The 19,135-nt window shown below is 48.6% G+C and overlaps 1 protein-coding gene across 3 annotated transcripts in view; it reads left to right on the top strand.

Annotated features, from left to right (window-relative positions):
• The window catches only part of BDNF (brain derived neurotrophic factor), a 40,906-nt gene that overhangs the window by 1,792 nt on the left and 19,979 nt on the right, over window positions 1-19,135 (top strand). Inside the window, exon 1 of one of the 3 annotated variants that reach the window (XM_075502035.1) lies at window positions 17,346-17,630. The exons of 1 other annotated variant lie outside the window; for it this stretch is intronic. The gene's annotated coding sequence lies outside the window, so the exon portion shown is untranslated. Of the gene's footprint in view, window positions 1-17,345; window positions 17,631-18,362; window positions 18,643-19,135 lie in introns of those variants that run through there. One more of the 3 variants, XM_075502036.1, reaches the window with a different exon arrangement.

Raw genomic sequence — 19,135 nt, 5'->3', positions numbered from 1 at the left:
GGGCGTCTCCTCTGCGTTGTATCTGTTGGGGGGGGCTGGGGGCTGGGGCTTTTTTTTATCATTAAAGAAAAACAACCGGCCTCCTCTCCTGGAGATGCGCGAACCGCGGCCTGCGCTCCGCGCCGCGCCCCCCCGCCCCCGGGCCCGGCCGCGCCGCTGGGTGGGAGCCCGGGGAAGGGGCCGGCAGGATCCCTCCGTGTATTTTTCCATTTCCACTTGGAGAACTTGGCGTTTGCTGGGGATGCCTGTCTGGGTGCGATGAGAGGCATTTCTCGGGAGCTCTAAGGCGAGGAGAAGCTAGCCCGAGAAGAGATGGGTCTCGGAAGCATCCGTCATCGCAGGCTGGATAAAACCCAAGCGCACCTAGTTTGCCGTGTGGGTTTCATTAAATTCATAATGACACGTCCTCCGACCTTTTTTCACTTAGGAAAAAGTCAGGTGGTAGAGCTCATATTTGAATACATCTCCTGTGATCTAGTGGTGATGAGCCCTACTAAAACCCATCCACTTCCCAAAATATATGGTTCTGTTATATAGGAGGTTGCCAAGGAGCTTCTATTTATATAAATTTTCCACTCCATGGATAATTCTGTATATATTCCTATATTTTAATTTTACACTCATTACTTTCTTACCAGCTCTTAAAAAACTCTTGGTTCCGATAGTTCCCTTTCTGCCTCTGTTGCAGTGTTTGTGTTGAATTCTAATCGTTCTCTGCAGAGACGCATGGGACGGACGGCTGCTAACAAATGACACTGGGCCATATTTGGTCACATTTGCTCACGGTGACTCATACCTTAATCTGCAAGTAGCTTTATTATTTTAGTATCTACTATTTCTCCAAGAGCTGTCACCGCTTTGGTGGTGGTTTGTCACCACCTTTCATCTCTTATGGTTATGGTACTGTAAAATGTCCGATCTCCTTCCAATCTCTCTTCATCCTGCAGTTTCGACGTGACAGTCTTTCTTGCTCCTTTTTTATAGTTTTCCCTTTATTTTACCGGATACCACGAGTGTTGTCTTCAGTGGTTTGGTGGCTGTCAGGTGTCTGTGTCCAGCATGAGATGTTTTTTTAATGTGGTATTTGACGTAGGCATGGTCTCTCTCCAAGTTTGTCATTCTCAGTACCTCTCCATTTGGATAACCGCTTGATTTTCAGCATCGTTCAATAATTTCCTATTTCAAATGGTCTGATAGTTCTCACTATTTATTTTTAGAGGCCACTATTCACAGGCATGTATGCTGGAGGATTATGTGTAGCATTTCATTAATCTGAGGTGGCTGGATGCACACATTTGCCTTTGTACAGCATGTCCTTTATTTCATTTCTTTATCACACCGATACTGTTGAGCTCTCAGAAATGTCCAATGAAAATGCAGACTGGCTGCCGTTTAGTAACCACACGTTGCTTCTTAAATACAGTGGCATATGATTGCCCTGCCATGAGAAATTCTGGAAAGGTGGATGAATCCCAAGGGACAAATTTTCCTCAGAGCTGTAAGTCTTACCATGAATCACTGTAGTAAATCACCACTGAGCACTCGAAAATGTAGCTGCTAGAATTTTTTTAATCAGATACACAAACAAAGAGAGCATCCATAAGATTTTGGGAGATCTAGTTCATTCCCCTAGCAAAAAATAGTCATGTCAAGTGCTGTAAACAGCATCTGTAAGAAACGGTACCTCTTAAAGTTGCTGAAAATCAGTAGGTTCCCTAGACCCGGCAAAGAGACAGGTAGCACAAGGTAAAATACATATGGGCAGACACTTTCACAGCTCCCTCCCCTTTGAGCTAACATTAGATTGGGGCTAAGAAACTGGGGCTAGCAAAAACAGGCTTGTCAAAGCGGTCCTTAAAATGCAGACGATGGCTTTTGGGGCATGAAGAACTAGAAAGAAAGAACTGAGAAACGCAGGACTGGTTTTGTAATCCTTGTTGCCATTTGTGGTCAGCAAGTCCAGATAGTAAGAGGGACCACGGAATATGGGAAGATGATACTTAAAAAAAAAAAAAAAAAAAGGTAATCCTTGCATGCCTGGAAGTAAGAGTTTGTAACAAGTGTGAGTATCTCATGTTTCCCTCGTGTTTGGGTTTCCAAACGTTTTTACACCTGCTTTCTGCGTCTCTCCCACCACATTGTTAGGAATACTAAAATGCCCTGGCAGGGAAATGTCAGGGGACGTCCCGCAGCGCCCGGGGCGCGTGATGAGCAGTTTCGCGTGCAAACCGCTCGCCAGCCTCAGTGAATCCCTACACCCACACGCCAGCAAGGTGCAGGGCAGGGCACCGACTTCTCCGATTAACTGAAAATATCTCTGAGACATACTCTTGCAAAATTATAGCCAGGAAAACATACCGACTGACATGGAGTTCATATAACAACTGCCCACCCATTTCATTATTTCACAAATGTGTGATTCGTGCTTGTGAGCTGTCACCGTTAACATTTCCATCTGTCTCAATATTGCTTCTATTCTTAGTTGCTATGTGGTAGATGTAGGTGTACGAAAAGGATTTTTCCCCCCTCCCTGTGTCATGAAACAAAATAAATGAAAGCCACATATATGTATCCACGTATTTCATGCAGGCAGCGAGAACTACAGGCACCTTCGTGGCGCTCCCATTACTAGAAGTAGAGGTGGAGTAAGAAGCACGTGCCTGTGTCCTCTCGGTGCTGCTAGAACATGTACTCAATGGGGAAAAACATAAGTCAAAATCTAACCGCAAAAGAACAATATTGCTTTGATCTCCTTTTGAACATGCAGTTTGAGAGACCTATTTTACTAATCACGTAAGTATGGGAGTAATTTTACTTATCACATAATCCTAATTGGTCTTTTCCTGAGGCAATCTCAAAGGGAAAATAGCCGTGACACGCTTCAGTTTTCAAAGACTTGGGTCCTCAGCTGTTTCAGATATTTCCAAACTCGGAGCTTTCAAGGTACTCATCACTTGGACAAACGGAAAACTCTTTGCATAACGTAGGCGAAACCTGCATTTCTCAGTACCTCTACGCCAAAACTGGATTCGATGGGATACCTGTAGAAGGGAACAGACATTTCGCAACAGCCTCCAGCGAAAGCAAAATCTGGCTCCGGTCGCTTTATTCCTGTTGTCATTTGAACTTCATGGCAGAGCGCAAACCCATAGTCTCCTGAAGAAAAATGTCTTTTGAAGTCGCTAATGGATGTGACTGACTTTCACCCCTGGCGCAGCTCGATGCTTCCCAGGGAGGCAGGGATTAGCCGGGTCCAGTCTGTGGCGTAAGCTGGGCTGCGGGGGGTTGGCCCCTGCTCCTCCTTGGCTAGCGGAGAGCCTGGGGGCCGGGGCGTTTGCCAGAGAGCCAACTCTGCTGTCGGTAAGTGGTTTCCCCACAGCCCCAGGCTGTTGTACGGTCTCCCGTGGGGAATATTAGTGGTGGGACTGTAATGGACCAAGGTCTTGCCATAAGTGGCCAAGTGTATACTTTCTCTTCCCCCTACCTTTTCGTGGTCTGGTCTGTCTTTTTTTTTTTTTCCTTCCCAAAATAGCACACAAAACCCCAATTTAACAAGCGTAAACCGTACGCTCTGGCCTCCAATTTATTTTGACATTTGGCAAGAATGATTACGCAACATGTTCATTAAGTCATAACATTTTCGCTACTTTCCCATTTCAGATCCTTATTGACTGTAGCACATGTGAAAATAATGAACTTATTTGTTCTCCAAACAGACAGTAGACCCCAAATCGCCCAAGAAAATGCATTGTTTACGGATGCAATCTATGCAGAGACTTTTAAAGCCCTCGGTCTCACCTGCCCGTAAAAAAAGTAATGGTTCATTTCTGAAAGGGGTGCGGAGGGGTTTATCATCCATTAAAATGTTTATAGGGTTGTGCAGCTAAGGAGGCCTCCTCAGACAAGTTGTTTCCTTTTTCTTAAACAAAGGCCCTTCCTCCTGACAAGCCTATGTGGGACTCAGCAATAATGCAGTAAAAAGTTATGGTGATAGATAATTAGATGGACCAGCTAAAAGCAATATGAAAGGGGGCTGGTAGCACAAGGATTACAGAAGGTGTGTGGGCATTTTGACATCCAGAAAACATTATAGATCTGGTCTCAGCTACCTCAGTCTCATGATGATAATTAAGAAATGTGGGTGTAGAAAAGCTCTTCGCATAGTTTGGTTGGATTATTGCTGCAGTTCAAAACACAATTGGCACAGACACCCACATTGGACATGATTGCCCTTTGATGAGGCAGATACTGACTTTTTAAAGCTGACATAGTTAAAATTATGTCTAAAGTTTATGGGGCCACAAGCTTCTGACTAGACTCCATTATTATAACAAATGGTAAAATACAAGTTGAAGCAGTTTTAAAAAAAGGTTGAGGCATGTTGAGGAGGAAGGGACCGTGGCAGTGGGAAGGCTTCAGGATTAACCCTTCTCTCATCTATTTGGCAAGAGTAGAAGAACGTGGGCAGTGTCCAGGAGGGTTGCTTTGTATGCGTGGTCATACATCCTCTTTAAAGACAGACTGGAGGGAAGACCAGCGAGGCTAGTTCCTCGGCTGCTCCCATTAATAACCCACAGACTGTAAAGTCTAGTTCCTATACGGCTTGCGTGTTGTATGGCAGATCTTCCCAGTTCCTTTGCCTCCATTTGTTCATCAGTAATACAGAGATGTTACTAAACTCACCTCTGAGCACTGAATAAGGTGAAAAATACCATAGATTAAAAAAAAAAAAATGTTCAAGCTTCTTTATAAGTAGAATTTTTTTTAAGAAACACTTGTGAATAGTAAGAGGATGATGGAGGCTGTCTAGATGGGGACTGCTCGTGCCTAAGATAAGACATAACAGTATAGTTTAACGTACTCAGTCTTGCAGGATGTTATTCTAATATTAGAGACACTAAACCTGTACAGCTACAGAAATGTCAAAGTATCGCCTTCAGGCCTGATCCTGCATTCAGGTTTATTTATTCTTTTACACGTTCGACTCCTTAAAACAACAGCAATGGCAGAAAGTTGTGTGGTGGCCCAGTGGTCATTCTATATTTATCACAGCTCCCATTCAGGTTTTCCTTGAGGAACCAGAAAAGGCCACATGTTGACAAGGTAGACAGACTTGCAAAAGTATTTGACATTTCAAAATTATCTTTTTTCCCAATATTTTCAACACAAACTCAGTTCTATATTGTTTTACAGAGCGTTCAAAGAGGCTTTCAGTATTTCCCTCTAAAGCTATCATCAAAAGTCTGACAGTGACATTTGATAAAAGATTCAGATTCGAAACAAAATATATCATGAAAAGACAATGGATTTCAGGGAAACAGGTGGTTACCAAAAGAAAAAAAAAAAAAAAAAGGGAGCGGATTTCTGACAGCAAGTACCTTTTGAAACCTGACCAACTCTACTGAGAACGGGATGCAGTGAGAGTCATGAGCAGGGGTCAAGAGACTGGAGCTGCTTAGGCGCTTAATTGGCTCTGTCAAATATGTGTTCACTCACATCTGCTGAAAGTTTATAAAACCATCTGAGAGGATATTTGGCTGAATTTTGTAAACATATATCTGATAAAATAGTATCGGCCAGGAAAACAAAAAGCCCTAGCAGTTTTTAAGCGAGGCTAAATTCTGGGTTTGGAATTTTCCAGTGGATGACAATACATCTCAAATGTTTTTTGCTTCTGTACATGTCACTTGCTGTAGCTTGAAGTGTGATACCCCTTATTCTATTGCTGAAAATTTATTGCATCAGAGAAAAAAAAAAAGAATAATGTATCTATTGGTTATAGAAAGAGTCATCCACACAAGGAGCGAATCTCACAGTATTTCCCATATGAGTCTCTTTTTGTGTCCCAAATTTGGTTTATTGACTAAGTTATTCTACGTCCTTATACCACACTCATCATTCATCGTGGTATTTGAACACCTTTCTAAGTGACATGAGTAATATCTGTCACATGTTATGCTCTCATCCTCTTCCGAGGGAACAAGCACTTGAAGTCTAGGGTTTTTCCGTAGTTGTTTTTTATCGTGCATAAGTCTTTCACAAAGGCCTTGGTGGTGCAAGAGGTAAGAGTTTAATCATAGATTCACCTGATTCTTCTCTTTCTCCATGGTGTTCGCTCCTACATCAGCAGTCGGTTACTCTATCCACCGCCTATTCCCCAGGCAGATCTGATTCTCGTGCTTTTTTCCGCCCACCACCTGTTGTTTTCCTCTTCCCAAATCCTTCACCTAGACTCAGCCATCAGCTGCCCAACCATGGTCATAGCCCAGGATACCCACTGCTTTTCTTGCCTCTTTTTTTTGAACTCTTTCAAAGACCCGAACGTGTCTGACTTCAGAGGGGCTTTTAATCCCCAGCCTACCGCCTTTGGCACCAAATAGTTATTTTTATCGTCTACTTCCCCATCACAGATTTCCTGCAGCATTCCCTAAAGAAAATTCTGCTGGCTTCCAAATTTTAAGGAAACCAAAAGAGCTGACAAGAAGGCTAAGCCCTTTTTAAGGCAAAGCTAGAAAGTTAATTTGAAATGGCCAGAATTTCATATTAATTTATCCGTAGGGATTTTCCAGACAAAGCAGGGAGGAAACTCAGACTACTGCGAGGCATACACTTTAGGGCAGGAGGAAAGCCAAAGATGACGGACCATTCAAAATTGTTTTCTTTTGGGTCTGTAACGTCCCCTGGCAAGTCAGCCCATCCAAGAGCAATAGGGCAAGACCAAGGCAATGTACTGACTCGCCTCCTTGACCACCAGAGGCCATTTCACCAGCTGCTGCTTGTGTGTGACAGCTGCCCGGGGCTCTGATTAGCGGCAGAACTTCCCGGCTCGCCTCTGCCAGGGCTGTAAACACAATGATGATGATGTGCATTATGCCAGTTCCCTCTCAGAAACGGAGAGTCGGGCAGACTTCACTGCATCCTCCCCCAGGACGTACTGGGGATGATGCAGCCACGGAGCCGAGTCTTATTTGGATCAGTTTGCCTTTTAATCTCTCTCAGTTTGGGTTTCCAATGTGACTGGCAGGCTGGGGTAACCCCCAAGACCCTGCGCATAGGATCAGCTGTCCCCACGAAGCTCAGAATTGCCTTCAGCTCACAGAGCTAATTGCGGGTGGACATTAATACCTCCCTGCATAGCAATAGCCTCCCGCTCGCCCTTGCTGCGGACCTGCGAGTGGTAATGAGCCACACGCTCTTCCCGCAGCCAGAGAAATGGAGATAAGAGGGATGGGGGGCTGTGCAAGAAGGTGGTTCGGAGGACGCAGAGCGCCCGATCCGAGCAACCATGAGGAAAGGGTGGGGAAGACATGGAGAGCCCCTGGAAGTGGAGGTGGGCTGTGTGGTGTGAGGGAAGGAGCCCCATGGAGGGGTCTCTGGGGGGACAAATGAGGCAGGTGCCTGGCGTGCTCTGGTGCTCAGCCTGAACACTCGGCATTGCTGTGAGTTTTGTCAACCTCTTCTCAAGCCTTGTCCAACCTCACCTTTGACTCCTCCTAGAAAAAGGCAACGTAGTCTCTCAGACACCGGTACTCAGAGACTTCGGGCCAGGACACAGCACCACTGCTGTGATGGGATCGAGCCATGGTCATGAGCCCTGCCCACAGCCCCAAGTACCGCTCCCACAGTGGCAGTCCGGTTGTACCCTCGGAGAGGAGGCACCTGGGCTGTGGCTGAGTTAATTTTCCTTTGTCCGTTCTCATGGGCACTGTCACCGCTGGGCGAGGCAGACCCTACGTGGAGATACGGTAACATAGATAGGCAAGTGACAGGGGAGGAAAATTATAGGGTTGCATGGGTGAAGCATGTACGGAAGGAATGTGCTTTAGGTACCTGAGAATACCCCCAAAGCCCTATTTATTACACTAATACAAAAAATGTGATGGAAGGCTGCTAGTGTTTATCTGAAGACTCTACCAGGTTATTTATAAAGATTAATTTTAATGTACCTCTCTCTTTGGGAAATGAGGACAGAGAAAGCCCTGGACCAGAAAACAGCCCAGATCAGGAGCCTACAACGCACTTACACAGGCACTTTAAACCAGCATAAACGCCTATCCTTGTCCCTGCTGGGTTAGTGCTGGGCTGGAGCAGGTCCTGGGGCTGACTGGTTGTGTGGCCGGAGGGTGGGGGTCCTGGGGACCACCACAGACTCCCTGCCAGCGAGGAGGTGTGGGAGCACCGGGAGATGATGGACGAGCAGAAATGATGGATAGTGCTGGAGCCCCGACAGCCCCAGGCTGGCCCACGCCAGGGGAGCAGTGCTCGGATGGAAAAGAAATAGCAGTGCATCTTGCCCCGTACGGGGGAACACGGGATGAAAGGTCCATCTTCCCGGCAGGCTGGTTTAGCAATCCCTCAGCCGTCTGCAAGCGTGTCCTGCCTGGCTGTACCTGAAACCTTGGTGGGGGAAGCTGTCCTCCGCCTTCTGAGTCCGTGCTTTTTGTGGGATGTTAGTAAAGATCAATGGTTAGCTAAAAATCAATTGGCTAAATTCAGATGGAGGTCTAGGACCAGTTTGTCAAACAGACAGCGAGAATGTATGTGTCCTACGCTTGTCTTTCGCTGTGTTACTACTTGTGCTCAGCCTGTTTTCCTGAGTCTCTCTAAGCTCATCAGTACCTGGAATTAACACAATGTTCGTTTACTGGGGGGGGGGGGGGGGCTGACAAAAGCACAGCAAACCCCAAACTGCAAAATAAACTATGTTATCAGTTACGCTGCCCCAACTCTGGTAACTGGTCCAGTTTTCTGGCAGTTAACAGGGTCTAAATTAAGAAACTAATCAGAAATAAGCCTCTAAATTATCCCGGTTCTTATTTACTTTCTTTTATCTTGATACAACTTCTTAAAAGAATATTTTTAACAGATCTTTTAAACATTTCTAGTAAGAGGCAATAGACAAAATGTCATAATTTCCATATGAAGGAGTTTCTCTCAGTGCAATTCCTATCTAAAAAGCCATTTTACCCTAATATGGTCCCGGAGTCGAAGTAACATATTCTGTCGCAATGACTTTTGCATCAAAACAATTTTTCTGTTTCATATCCAAGAAAAAATGTTGAATATTTAAATTCCATATCCTTTTTGATCTTAATTCCCATCACAGAAGAGCTCTTTAGGCCTCATCAATGTGCTCTAGGTGCAATATCAGAGTATATTTTTCGTATTATGGGATCTAACCCAAATTAAGAAACCAAAGGGGAAGAAGCTATACATGCCTGGAAGGGAAAGGGATTCTGCTCAGAGCACGTAGCAGGGTAAAGCATCAAACAGAAACGTAACGAAAGTCTAAAATAATGGTTTAGATGCCTTGCTGCAGAGTCCTTGCTGAAAATCTAGCACTCGGGTCTCTTCTGATTTAAATACTTTGCATTCCTGTTGACTTCAGTTGTGTTTATATTCAAATAAGTAAAGGCACTATAAGGCCATATAGTACAACTGTGGGTTGCAATAAATTACAGCAGATTAAACAGGCTAACTAATGAAATACAAAGAGGTGTTTAAAGCCACCAGTCCCTTGCAAGCATTTACGTTTCAGCTGTATAAACTGCATGAAAAATAAACAGTGTCCAGGAAATAAATGTAGATAATGTTGTTTATGAATTTATACTCCAATGGCACGAGTCCTGAACCCCCACTAAATGTCTCACCAAAGCCAGGGGTGGATTTTACTTGAGTAGGCTTTGAGTCTCATCCAACCCTAAAAATAGAGGGGCTTTGGGCACATTGGGTAGAAGGAAAACATAGCAGAGGAGCCAGCGCAAAGGCACCGCGGGTCAGCCCGTTTGTGAGATGTTGGATGGTGGGAGTGGGCTGCCGCACTCCGGGAACATATATCGGACGTGCGCGATTGCTTTCCTCCGCTTGCCGTTCTGGTCGCATGAGTTTTGTGGTGGCAGTCGTGTCCCCGCCGGTGGATGCTCCCACCACACTGCCAGCCCTTCAGAGCCACCCCATCCTTGCACAGGATGGCTTCTCCCTGGGACAGAGAAATCGATACGTTTTCCCATTTGAGAAATGGTGTAGAACTTGAGGAAAGTTGTTTTAAAAATATCTTAAAATTTGTATTGATTTTCTGAATCAATATTTCAGGATTTTTGAATTCCAGAGTAGCCATACATCCGCCCTGTGTTTCATTCCCATCTCTCTGCATCTATAAATGATAGTCCAGGCGTGTCACGTGCTGCAGAGACAGAACCGGCTGCGCATCCAGTTACTCCCATACTGTACTTGCGAGGAGGAAAATAATATTTTATCAGGAGTACCACAACTACAACTATACCGGTACTAATTACTATTTAAAACAATTCTGCAGGGCAGGTCAATTAAATCATTTCATCTGGCCAGTGCAGAGAAATAAAAGCCCCTGTGCAAATCCTGCTCCCTGGGGCTGGGCTGAGTGTTGGGGTGGAAGGAAAGAGGGAGCGGGGACAGCACCCTCTTTGTTGGCATCTTTTGCTCGGCGTTAACATGCTCCGGGGACTGGGTGAGCACATAACCTCATGGTGGCCCAAATCTTGACTCCCTTGCCACTGTTGGTGCTCGCACACCGCCCGAGTGCTCCTCCGCCATGGGTAAACAGACGATCCCTTTTATCCGAACAAGTGAAAACTGCCGGACTGACACATGGCTGCCTATTAATCTCCAAAGTGGAATGTAGTAACATTTATACACAACACGGTTCCAGTCATTAAATTAGTGGAAGATTAACAATCCCAAGTGTTCAATAAACAGAAAAGACAGCAAACAAATGAAACGTGTTAGTCAAGGGAACCTTTGGCTTTAATGAGACCAATCCAGTACTTGTTTCTTGAGCCACAAGTCACAGGAACTGGAGGAGGAGAACATAATGTGGTCTGGGTTTCATTTTGAGGACTCTATTTAATTTTTATTGCTGCACCGATAATTTTAGTTTGCAATTAACAAAAATATCTACTGTTCCTCAGATACTTCTCTCTTTAACGCTTTAGGTGGTTAACATGGAAAATGTTTTGGACTCTAGTGTTGCTTCTTAGGTAAAATAGCTCAATACCCTATTTAAAAAAAAATAAATCTTGAATTCATCTTTAAACACATCAGCTCGTTAAAAGTATTGACGTGGCTATGCTTTAAAGAGGGACGGAGCCAAAGCACCTTAACCTCTTTGGGAAGATGAAGACAGCTATCCAAGTGCAGCGTAAAATGCCTTAATATGAAAGTAGCGCAGGGCAGGAGAGCTAGAAGAACTATTTAATGTTTACACATGCTTTTCATTCCCAAGGATCTCCACGTACCCAAGGAGGATCCCTCCTGCCAGCTCCGGGCAGGAGCGGGGCCCCGTGGGCGCTGGGCACCCTGGCACAGCTACGGGCCCCCGAAAGCCATCCTCCATCTCCCCTCCCTGACTGTTTGCTTTAGATCTCTTATCACCCATCACCCTGCGGGCAATATCGCTGAGCAGCTGCACCTGGCGAACGGAGTGCTTGAGCTTGATGTCAGAGGAGATTTTAGTTGCTTAAATAGAAATAAACTACAAAGGAGCATTCGCAGGGCTGCGAACCTGGGTTTTGGGGGCTTACTTATTTTTAGGACATACCCGAGATAAGCTCTCCACAGTTATGCACTGAGGAGGGTTTGGTAACGCATGTACCTACTCTGACAAGATGCCTGGCTAAGTTTATTAAACCCCTGGAATCTGATCCCTTTAAATATTAAAAATAATCCACTGCATTGCATCTAATTGAAACCCACTGAATACTTAGAGGAAAGGAGAGATGAGTCAATCCCAACACCTTTCACCCACAAGTGCACCACCAGTTTTCTGATCTTCTTTAATCATACAGCTCCAATGGCCGGATTCGTCACAGGAGTGCATCTCCAGCCATCTAATCTTTCTGCACTCGGCTCGGGTTTCCCCCATCCCGAGGAATCACACACAACCTCTTTGGGGGAGAGGGGATTTTCTTTTCCCTTCCTATGTCTGCGGCTCACTCGGAGCTTGCTTTTTTGTTGTTGTTGTTGTTTCATGCTCTCTTTTCTGCCTGCTGAGACGGAGCCGTGGCCGGGCTGTTAGCGGGGAGGCCAGGGGCGAGCGGGGAAGGGCTCGGGCACTGTACGCCAGACAGCGGCTGCACTGGATACTCTCAGGCACAACCCAGATACTTTGCTCGTTGCGCAGGTGGTGGGGGTTTAATGCCTCCAAAACGACAGCAGTAAGGCAGAGACACTCGGGAGGTGAATTCCCAGTTTTAGCGAGTGTCGAAACGTCAGGGAAAGATAAACCCAACTTTTAATTTTGCTGCTGGGTTGGATTAATTCTCTCCTTTCTTTTTTCTGGTTCTCGCCTTTTTGGCCGGGCCACCATCCTCGATAGCCACCCTCCAGCACGGGGTCAGCCTGGCACGGCTCCGCACTGCCCGCGGGACCGAGCGGTCAGGACGAAGGGTGAATTATCCTGCTGGCTACCCCCAGCCCTCCTGCACGGGGAGGAGGGATTCCGTGTCCGGTTTAGGAGTCTCACTGTCCAAGCAGCGTGTGGACTTCATGCAAAACCCCAAAAGGGAAGTCTGGAGATTTGGACGGGGAGGGGTGTGTGTGTGTGTTCATCACTTGATGTATGTGGTAATTGTCACATATGACTCATATTCCATTTCTATGACAGTTGATGCCAGTAGAGACAGCTACATGAGCGGTGGAAAGGAACAAACACAGAAGGGGCGTGCTTGCCAAACAAGTATGTTCATGAGCAGCTTAATAAATTGATATATAATAGACACATGCATTTCCTCATTTGCAAAAGACTAATCTGCACCTACCACAGAGCTCTGTTACAGAAGCAGTTTCATGCACATAAATTGTGCTGAAATCCCTGACTAGAAGACATGGGACAAGATCCAGGGTACAGATCCCCCCATGTGACGGAAAGCTGGCATACCTCTAGCAGACATGAGAAGAGACCAATTATTTTAATTGTTTGTTGGAGTTTTAAATTCACTTTTGCTGTAGCTGCAGGGTGACGATTCTGAGCTATTAGGTGATATTTTCTTCAGCAAAAATGTTGTGGTTTCGGTGCCTGTGATTGAAAGGGTAGTTTTCACCGCTTTATCCTGTACACATGCAGCCTACAAACTATGTCTAATGAAAATCTTTGGGTTTCTATTCCCGTCTTTGCTGTTTCACATAATACTTCCCCTGCTAAAATGAGGCCGAAAGGCCTCTCGGCAGACATTGTTCACTGAAGGCGAAATTATGCTCGATATTAAGAGCAAGTACCCTGTGCTATTTAAGGCACAGGGTATATTCTGGCCACCCAGCAAGCTACTTGCAGACCAGAACCACAGCAACACTTCGCAGGCTGGACACCAGGTAAACCTCGAGGCTATGAGATCCAAGTGACACCAGCCCCAGGGCATTAACACGCAACGCAGACGCCCGGGAGAGGCCGTGGCCACGGTTTGGCCAACCCCTGGGTGCAAGGGGTGGGCTGGGGAAGCGCTCGCCCCCCTCCTTCTCTCTTCATCTCGCTCAGCCACAGCCTGGCCGATTACAAAATCTTTACGTAACTGAGCAGAATTTGGGTTCGGTCCTCGAAGATGCTGAGGGTTTTCTAGTCGCGCTGATGTTAGCGTGGAGCATCAGTGGCTCCGCTGTGTGTGCTGTGATCACTGAGTCATCAGAGAGTGGCGTCACAGCCCAGTCATCTTCTTACAAATGCGATGCGCCTGCAACCTCCAATTGTGTTTATAATCCATTGCAATTTTTAGCATTACTTGAGTTGGAAAAGTTTATTTCCATGGACTTTCCAGCCCTTTAATGTGAAAAAATAGCAAAGATAGGTAACTAGGAAACATGAATAAACATAATTAAACATAAAATGCTTGTAGTGATATAAGAACTGACCTCAGCCAATTAAAATTATTAATAGAAAAAATACTCTAGTGTCAAAACCCGAGTACATCAACAGCATTCTCATTTGTGTAATCAGGATTAGTTTATATTTCCTAACAACCGAGTGAGAGGCAGTCCAAATTGTAGCTTCTTGACCTTTTTCTCGTTCAAAAACAGGTTGAGATACTACATGAATAAAATGGGGAATGTAAAGATACATTTGTAGGGGGAAACTGAATCGCCAGTTATGTATTGACTAACTATGGACCTTTTAAGAATGTTACTCTCTTCAAATATTGACTTTTTTATTGCTTCTCTTACAATTGCAATGGGGGAATTTAAGAGCCCCACAAACTACTTTATCATATAATTAGTTTATCAGTAAATTTGGACCTCATACATCAATCACTATAATGCACAACCTCCACCGAGACAGAAACCAGATGTGCGTGCTTCTGCTTTCTTCTTTATAGTATCTACAGCATCATTAGTGCCTATGCTACAGTTTAAATTGAATTCAGCAAAAAGCAATGGTCTTACCCCCCTGCAAGCAGTCTGATATTGCTGCAGGGATAAATCAACATTATGTTGATTGGCAACTCGTACTCTTTCTTACTCCTTCCCTGTCGCTGTACGGAAAAGGGTGAAGTGTAATTTATGTATGCAAAAAAGAATTTTAACTAGTTAGGTATAGGAAAAAGATACTCGGTTTCAAGGTGAATGCTGTAAGGCAGGCACCCGCCTGGGAATCCATGGGAAACACCAGGACGCCTGATCGTTGCATCCTATGTATCCCACAAATTCCGAAGGCGAAGGCGTATGTATACCTCTAAGCTCACAGTACGTCTTATGGACAAAGGAGCGGAGCTCTGACCACGGCAGTGTCTCCGTGTGATGGCTATCAGTTGCTTCACAAACTAATACCTTGTGGGCCCCTTTTGGGGCTCATTCATACAAAATTCTCCTTGAAGTCAGGGCCTGATTGAAAAATAAGGAGCCCAGCTTGTATGTGCATTAAAAATCCAAACAGATCATTATTTACACTATTTTTTCATTTTCCCAGTAATCAAGCACTGGCTGGTAATAATCCCCAAAGGGCTGATTATACCGGCAAGATACAGCAGCTCTCTGACCACACCTCTTCCCCGGGAAAACCTCTACACTGGGGCAAAAGGCAGCATGTTTGTAGCAGAGCAAAATGGGAATTTTAGCGCCCGGTTGCCTGGAATTGATGGTTCTCACGTTCTTAGCAGAGCCGAGCTGAAAGCATGTACCACAGAGCGAGGACTTGTCAGGCGGTCCGTAACACGCTTCCTTTCCAAAATTAAAAAACTTACTCTGATTGCAAGCAGACTTTTTCAGAATATGTGCCTTCTCTTTCGCTCCTGAGAACAAGCCAGCAGATGCTTCGGTGTCTCTAAAGCATGGTACTCGCTGCTGCTCATCTGCATGTCTAGTGTACCAGGAGAAGAGTGCTTCCTCCAGGAATAACATGTGTGTAATGTATTACATTACAGCTAATTAAAGTAGCCTCTGCTGCTGCTGTTAAACTTGACTGGTAGATCATCCAAATATTTGCAGGCATTGTCTTACGAACACAGATTATTAAAACTGTGCTGTCTTATCACTATGCAAAAAGGCTGCTGAAAACATGCTGCCCTGGTGAAACCAGGCACCCGCACTAATACAGTCATCCCCGGAAAGCTGAACGGTGTCGTGGAGAGAAGTCCAAACCGGTAAAACAAAATGCACGTGTTAACTTAGCAAGTTCCAGTTACGATCCCCGTGTTTGAAGCCGCACTGAAACATCCACCTGGCAGTATCGCTGAGAGATATAAGGTTATACCGGTATATTAGAGTGGGAAAAGAAATGGCTGATGTGTTCCTAATGGCAGAATTTGAATATTGCAGAAATAGCCGAGCAGGACTTGGCCTGAACAGCTACCTTTATTAGCGACTCTGTATCAGACAGCAAGAGCTGGGCGTGATTCCTCGGGCCCAGGCTGTTAGCGAGGAGTTTGAAAAACCGTCTCCTTTCTTGTAAATTGAGTAGATTTGGACTGGCAATCACTGGGACAAAAGAGGTGGAACTGTCTTCACAGCTCAGTGACACTTTTACTTCAAACACGCGAAACCAAATCCCCAAGTGCAAGAAGGATGGTAATGTGGTACTGGAACATGATTTTTAAAGAAGTTCTTAAAGCTGCAAAGGATATTAACCACCAGGATTGTTTCCCTTAATATATATTAAAAGCTGTTTTATATGGAAGGCCTTAGGTGTACTCAAATTTCAAACGCCTGGGATATTTTATTACTTTACTGATCTAATAAATGCAGGTGTTTCATAGCAAAAGCACACAGGCAATCAGGCTGTCTGAAGGCAGCAATGAGTTGCACACATTTCTCCTAGTATAAATAAACAGCCACGAGCGCACTGAAGCGGATGGGCCTTTGGCGTTAATTGCAATTAGATGGTAGTCAGGCTTTAAGGTGTAGAAAGATACTCATTTTAATCGATTCATAAAAGAGATGGGATATCTTCTGCAAAGCGACCGCCTCCAATTTTACCAGTGAAGGGACAGGGGAGGGTGGAGGTGAGGCCACGACAGCCCGTGCCCGGCTGGGGACAAAGTGGGTGCCTCTCCCACGCTGGCTCTCGCCGTGGGATGTGGCAGGCGGCACACGCCGTTGTGCCCCACCGGCACACGCGTGCGCTCCCGCTCGCCGCAGCCAGCCTGGCCAGGGATCGTGCCATCTCTCTGTCTTTACCAAGATCAAATGGAGCTACTCAATCAGGGGATGCCATTATTGCCTCCACCATGCAATTTCCACTATCAATAATTTACTGTATTTGCTGCACAGGCAGAAGGGGGAAAAGGCAAGACAGATTTTTGACAGGAGGGAAGGAAAAACCACCCCGCGCCAGCCGGGCAGGGCCGAGCGGGGCTCTCCGCCCGCCATCCCGCGGGCGCCGCGGCCGCCCCTGACCGCGCCGGCGGGCGCTGGCGCGACGGGCGGCTCCGGCTGTCGGTGCCGGTCCCCGTCCCCGTCCCGGTCCCTGGCCGGGCAGAGCCGCCTCCCGCCCGCCTGGATTGAGCACCCGCGCCCGCTGCGCGCCTCCAGAAAGTCACCGGTGTAACGTTACCTGGGGCGCTCATTAATAAGCAATGCCTGTTATTATCTTGATTGCATTCTTAATAGGCAAACTACGGAGAGGTCAGCGCGGGAGCGATATTTAAATGGATCGGGCTGGCTTAATACCCGGCGGAGTAAACCAATATCCCGCGGCGGGCGGACCGACCCCCCCGCCCCGCTCCGCTCCGCTCCCCGCCCGGCCCGGCCCGGCCCGGCCCCTCCGCGCCCTGCCCGCCGCTCGGGGGGCGCCGGGGGAGCGGGGGCCGGGCCGGGCGGGCGGGGCGGGGGCGGCGGCGGCGGGGCCGGGGAGGCGGCGCGGAGGCTTTAAGCGGGGCAGCGCGGGGCGGCGCGGTGCCTGCGGCCGCCGCAGCCGCTGGCCGGAGGCGCCCGGGCGAGGGGCGAAGCCGCTCCGCGGGGAGGCGGCCGGGCCGGGCCGGGAGGCTCCCGTTGGGCGGCGGGGGTGGGGGATCCGGCTCCGCTGCCCTCCCGCCCCTCATAAAGCTTTGATGAGACACTTGAGCCGCCGCCTGTGTTGCCGGGGCGGCGGGAGGCGGCCGGTGGGACTGGGCGCCCGGGAGAGGATGTGACTTCCCGGAGGGGACCCGGACAGGCTTTGTGTGGACGACGAGGTACGCGGCGCCCCGCCGGGAAACTTGAGGGGCCGGGGGCGGGCGGGCGGGCGGCTGCGGGGCTGGGCGGGCGCGGGCCGGTGCGAGGCGTCCGGGGAGCGGGAAGGGCGGCGGCGGGGCGGGGAGGGCCGGGGCCGCCCGGCGCCCCTTTGTTCCCGCACCTGTCGGCCCGGCCGGTGCCCGGCGGGGCGGGCGGCCCGGCGGGGCTCTCGTGGGGGCCGGCCCGCGCCGGCGGAGGCAGGAGCGCGCTCCCGTCGGCCCGCGGGCAGCGCGGGGCCGGGCGGCCGTTGGGCGCCGGCGGCGCTTCCCCGACGGCGTCGGCGGCCGCGCGGGGCGAGGCGGGGCCGGGCGCGGGGCGCGCTGCCCGCGTGGCGGCGCCCTGCGCGGGGCGCGGCGGGCGGCCGTTGGGCGGCGGGCGGCGCCCCCTGGCGGCGGGCGCGCGGCGGGGCGGCGGCCCCGGCCCCGGCCCCCTCTCTCGGCCGCGGCGTCCGGGGGCCGGGGCCGGGTCCCGGCGGCGGCGGCGGCGGCGGGGCCCCGCCGTGGGGCGGGCGGGCGGGCGCGTAGAGAGCTCGGCTGCGGGCAGCGGCGGGCGCGAGGGGAGCGGTGGGCGGGGAGGGACGGGGCCGGCCGGGCGCCGCCCCGGCGCTGGCGGGCGAGGTGCCGTCAGGGCGGGGAGCGATGCACTTGTTGAAGCGCAGCCGTCGCTGGAATGTGAAGCACGCCGGGCACCCTCACCGGGATTCCGGTGCCATGGGGGCTTTGTCCTCCGCCTCCCACGCCGGCCGCCGGCCGCCGGGCCTGGGGAGCCTGCCGTGTGCGGCGGGGAGGGCGGCGCGGAGGGGGAGCGCGGCGGCCCGAGCGGCTCTAGGTCCCGTGTCCGCGCTCGTCGATGCGCGGGGAGGAGGAGAGGGAAGAGGTTTAGGTCCTCTGGTCCTCGGCACCCACTGGCTTTGATTTCATATTGGTGTGGAAAACGCTTGTCCTCCAGCCAGAAGGGAGCTGGCGTTAGACGGTAAATTGGCTTGGCAGAGGTTTATTTAACACTTTGGAAGCCCTGCGCTGTCCCACTGATGTTTCTTTTTTCTTTTATAGGATTAAAAGCATGAGGTGTTACAGCTGCGGGCCACGGTTGCTTTGCTTGTTTATTTCTAAGAGGTGCTGTTGGTATCTCGGTTTGTACATTACGGTTAAAATATGTACTTTTCCTTGCAGTTTATTGTAGTTTGCTGTTCTGAGGTTATGACTATTGTGAGATCGATAGTCATTACTTATTTATGTTTCTAGTAACACAGTTCTAATGAATGCAAAGAATCTATCCTGGCGATACATTTTTCTTCAGCAAGTATTTCTGTAATCTTTAATTCATGGTGTGATAAGTACACAAAATGAATTTCCTTGGTCGTCTGTAGATACAAGCAAAGGGCTGGGCAGCGAGCCGCCTGCTCGCGGACAGGAGCAGCTCTCGCATCACTAAGTTTGAGTGGCTGTCGGGTAGCAGAAGTGAA

This window comes from Mycteria americana, chromosome 5, assembly GCF_035582795.1.
Source record: "Mycteria americana isolate JAX WOST 10 ecotype Jacksonville Zoo and Gardens chromosome 5, USCA_MyAme_1.0, whole genome shotgun sequence".
NCBI classification, from domain to species: domain Eukaryota; kingdom Metazoa; phylum Chordata; class Aves; order Ciconiiformes; family Ciconiidae; genus Mycteria; species Mycteria americana.
The sequence above is the reverse complement of the archived record's forward strand: the minus strand, read 5'-3'. Positions and strand labels throughout refer to the sequence as shown.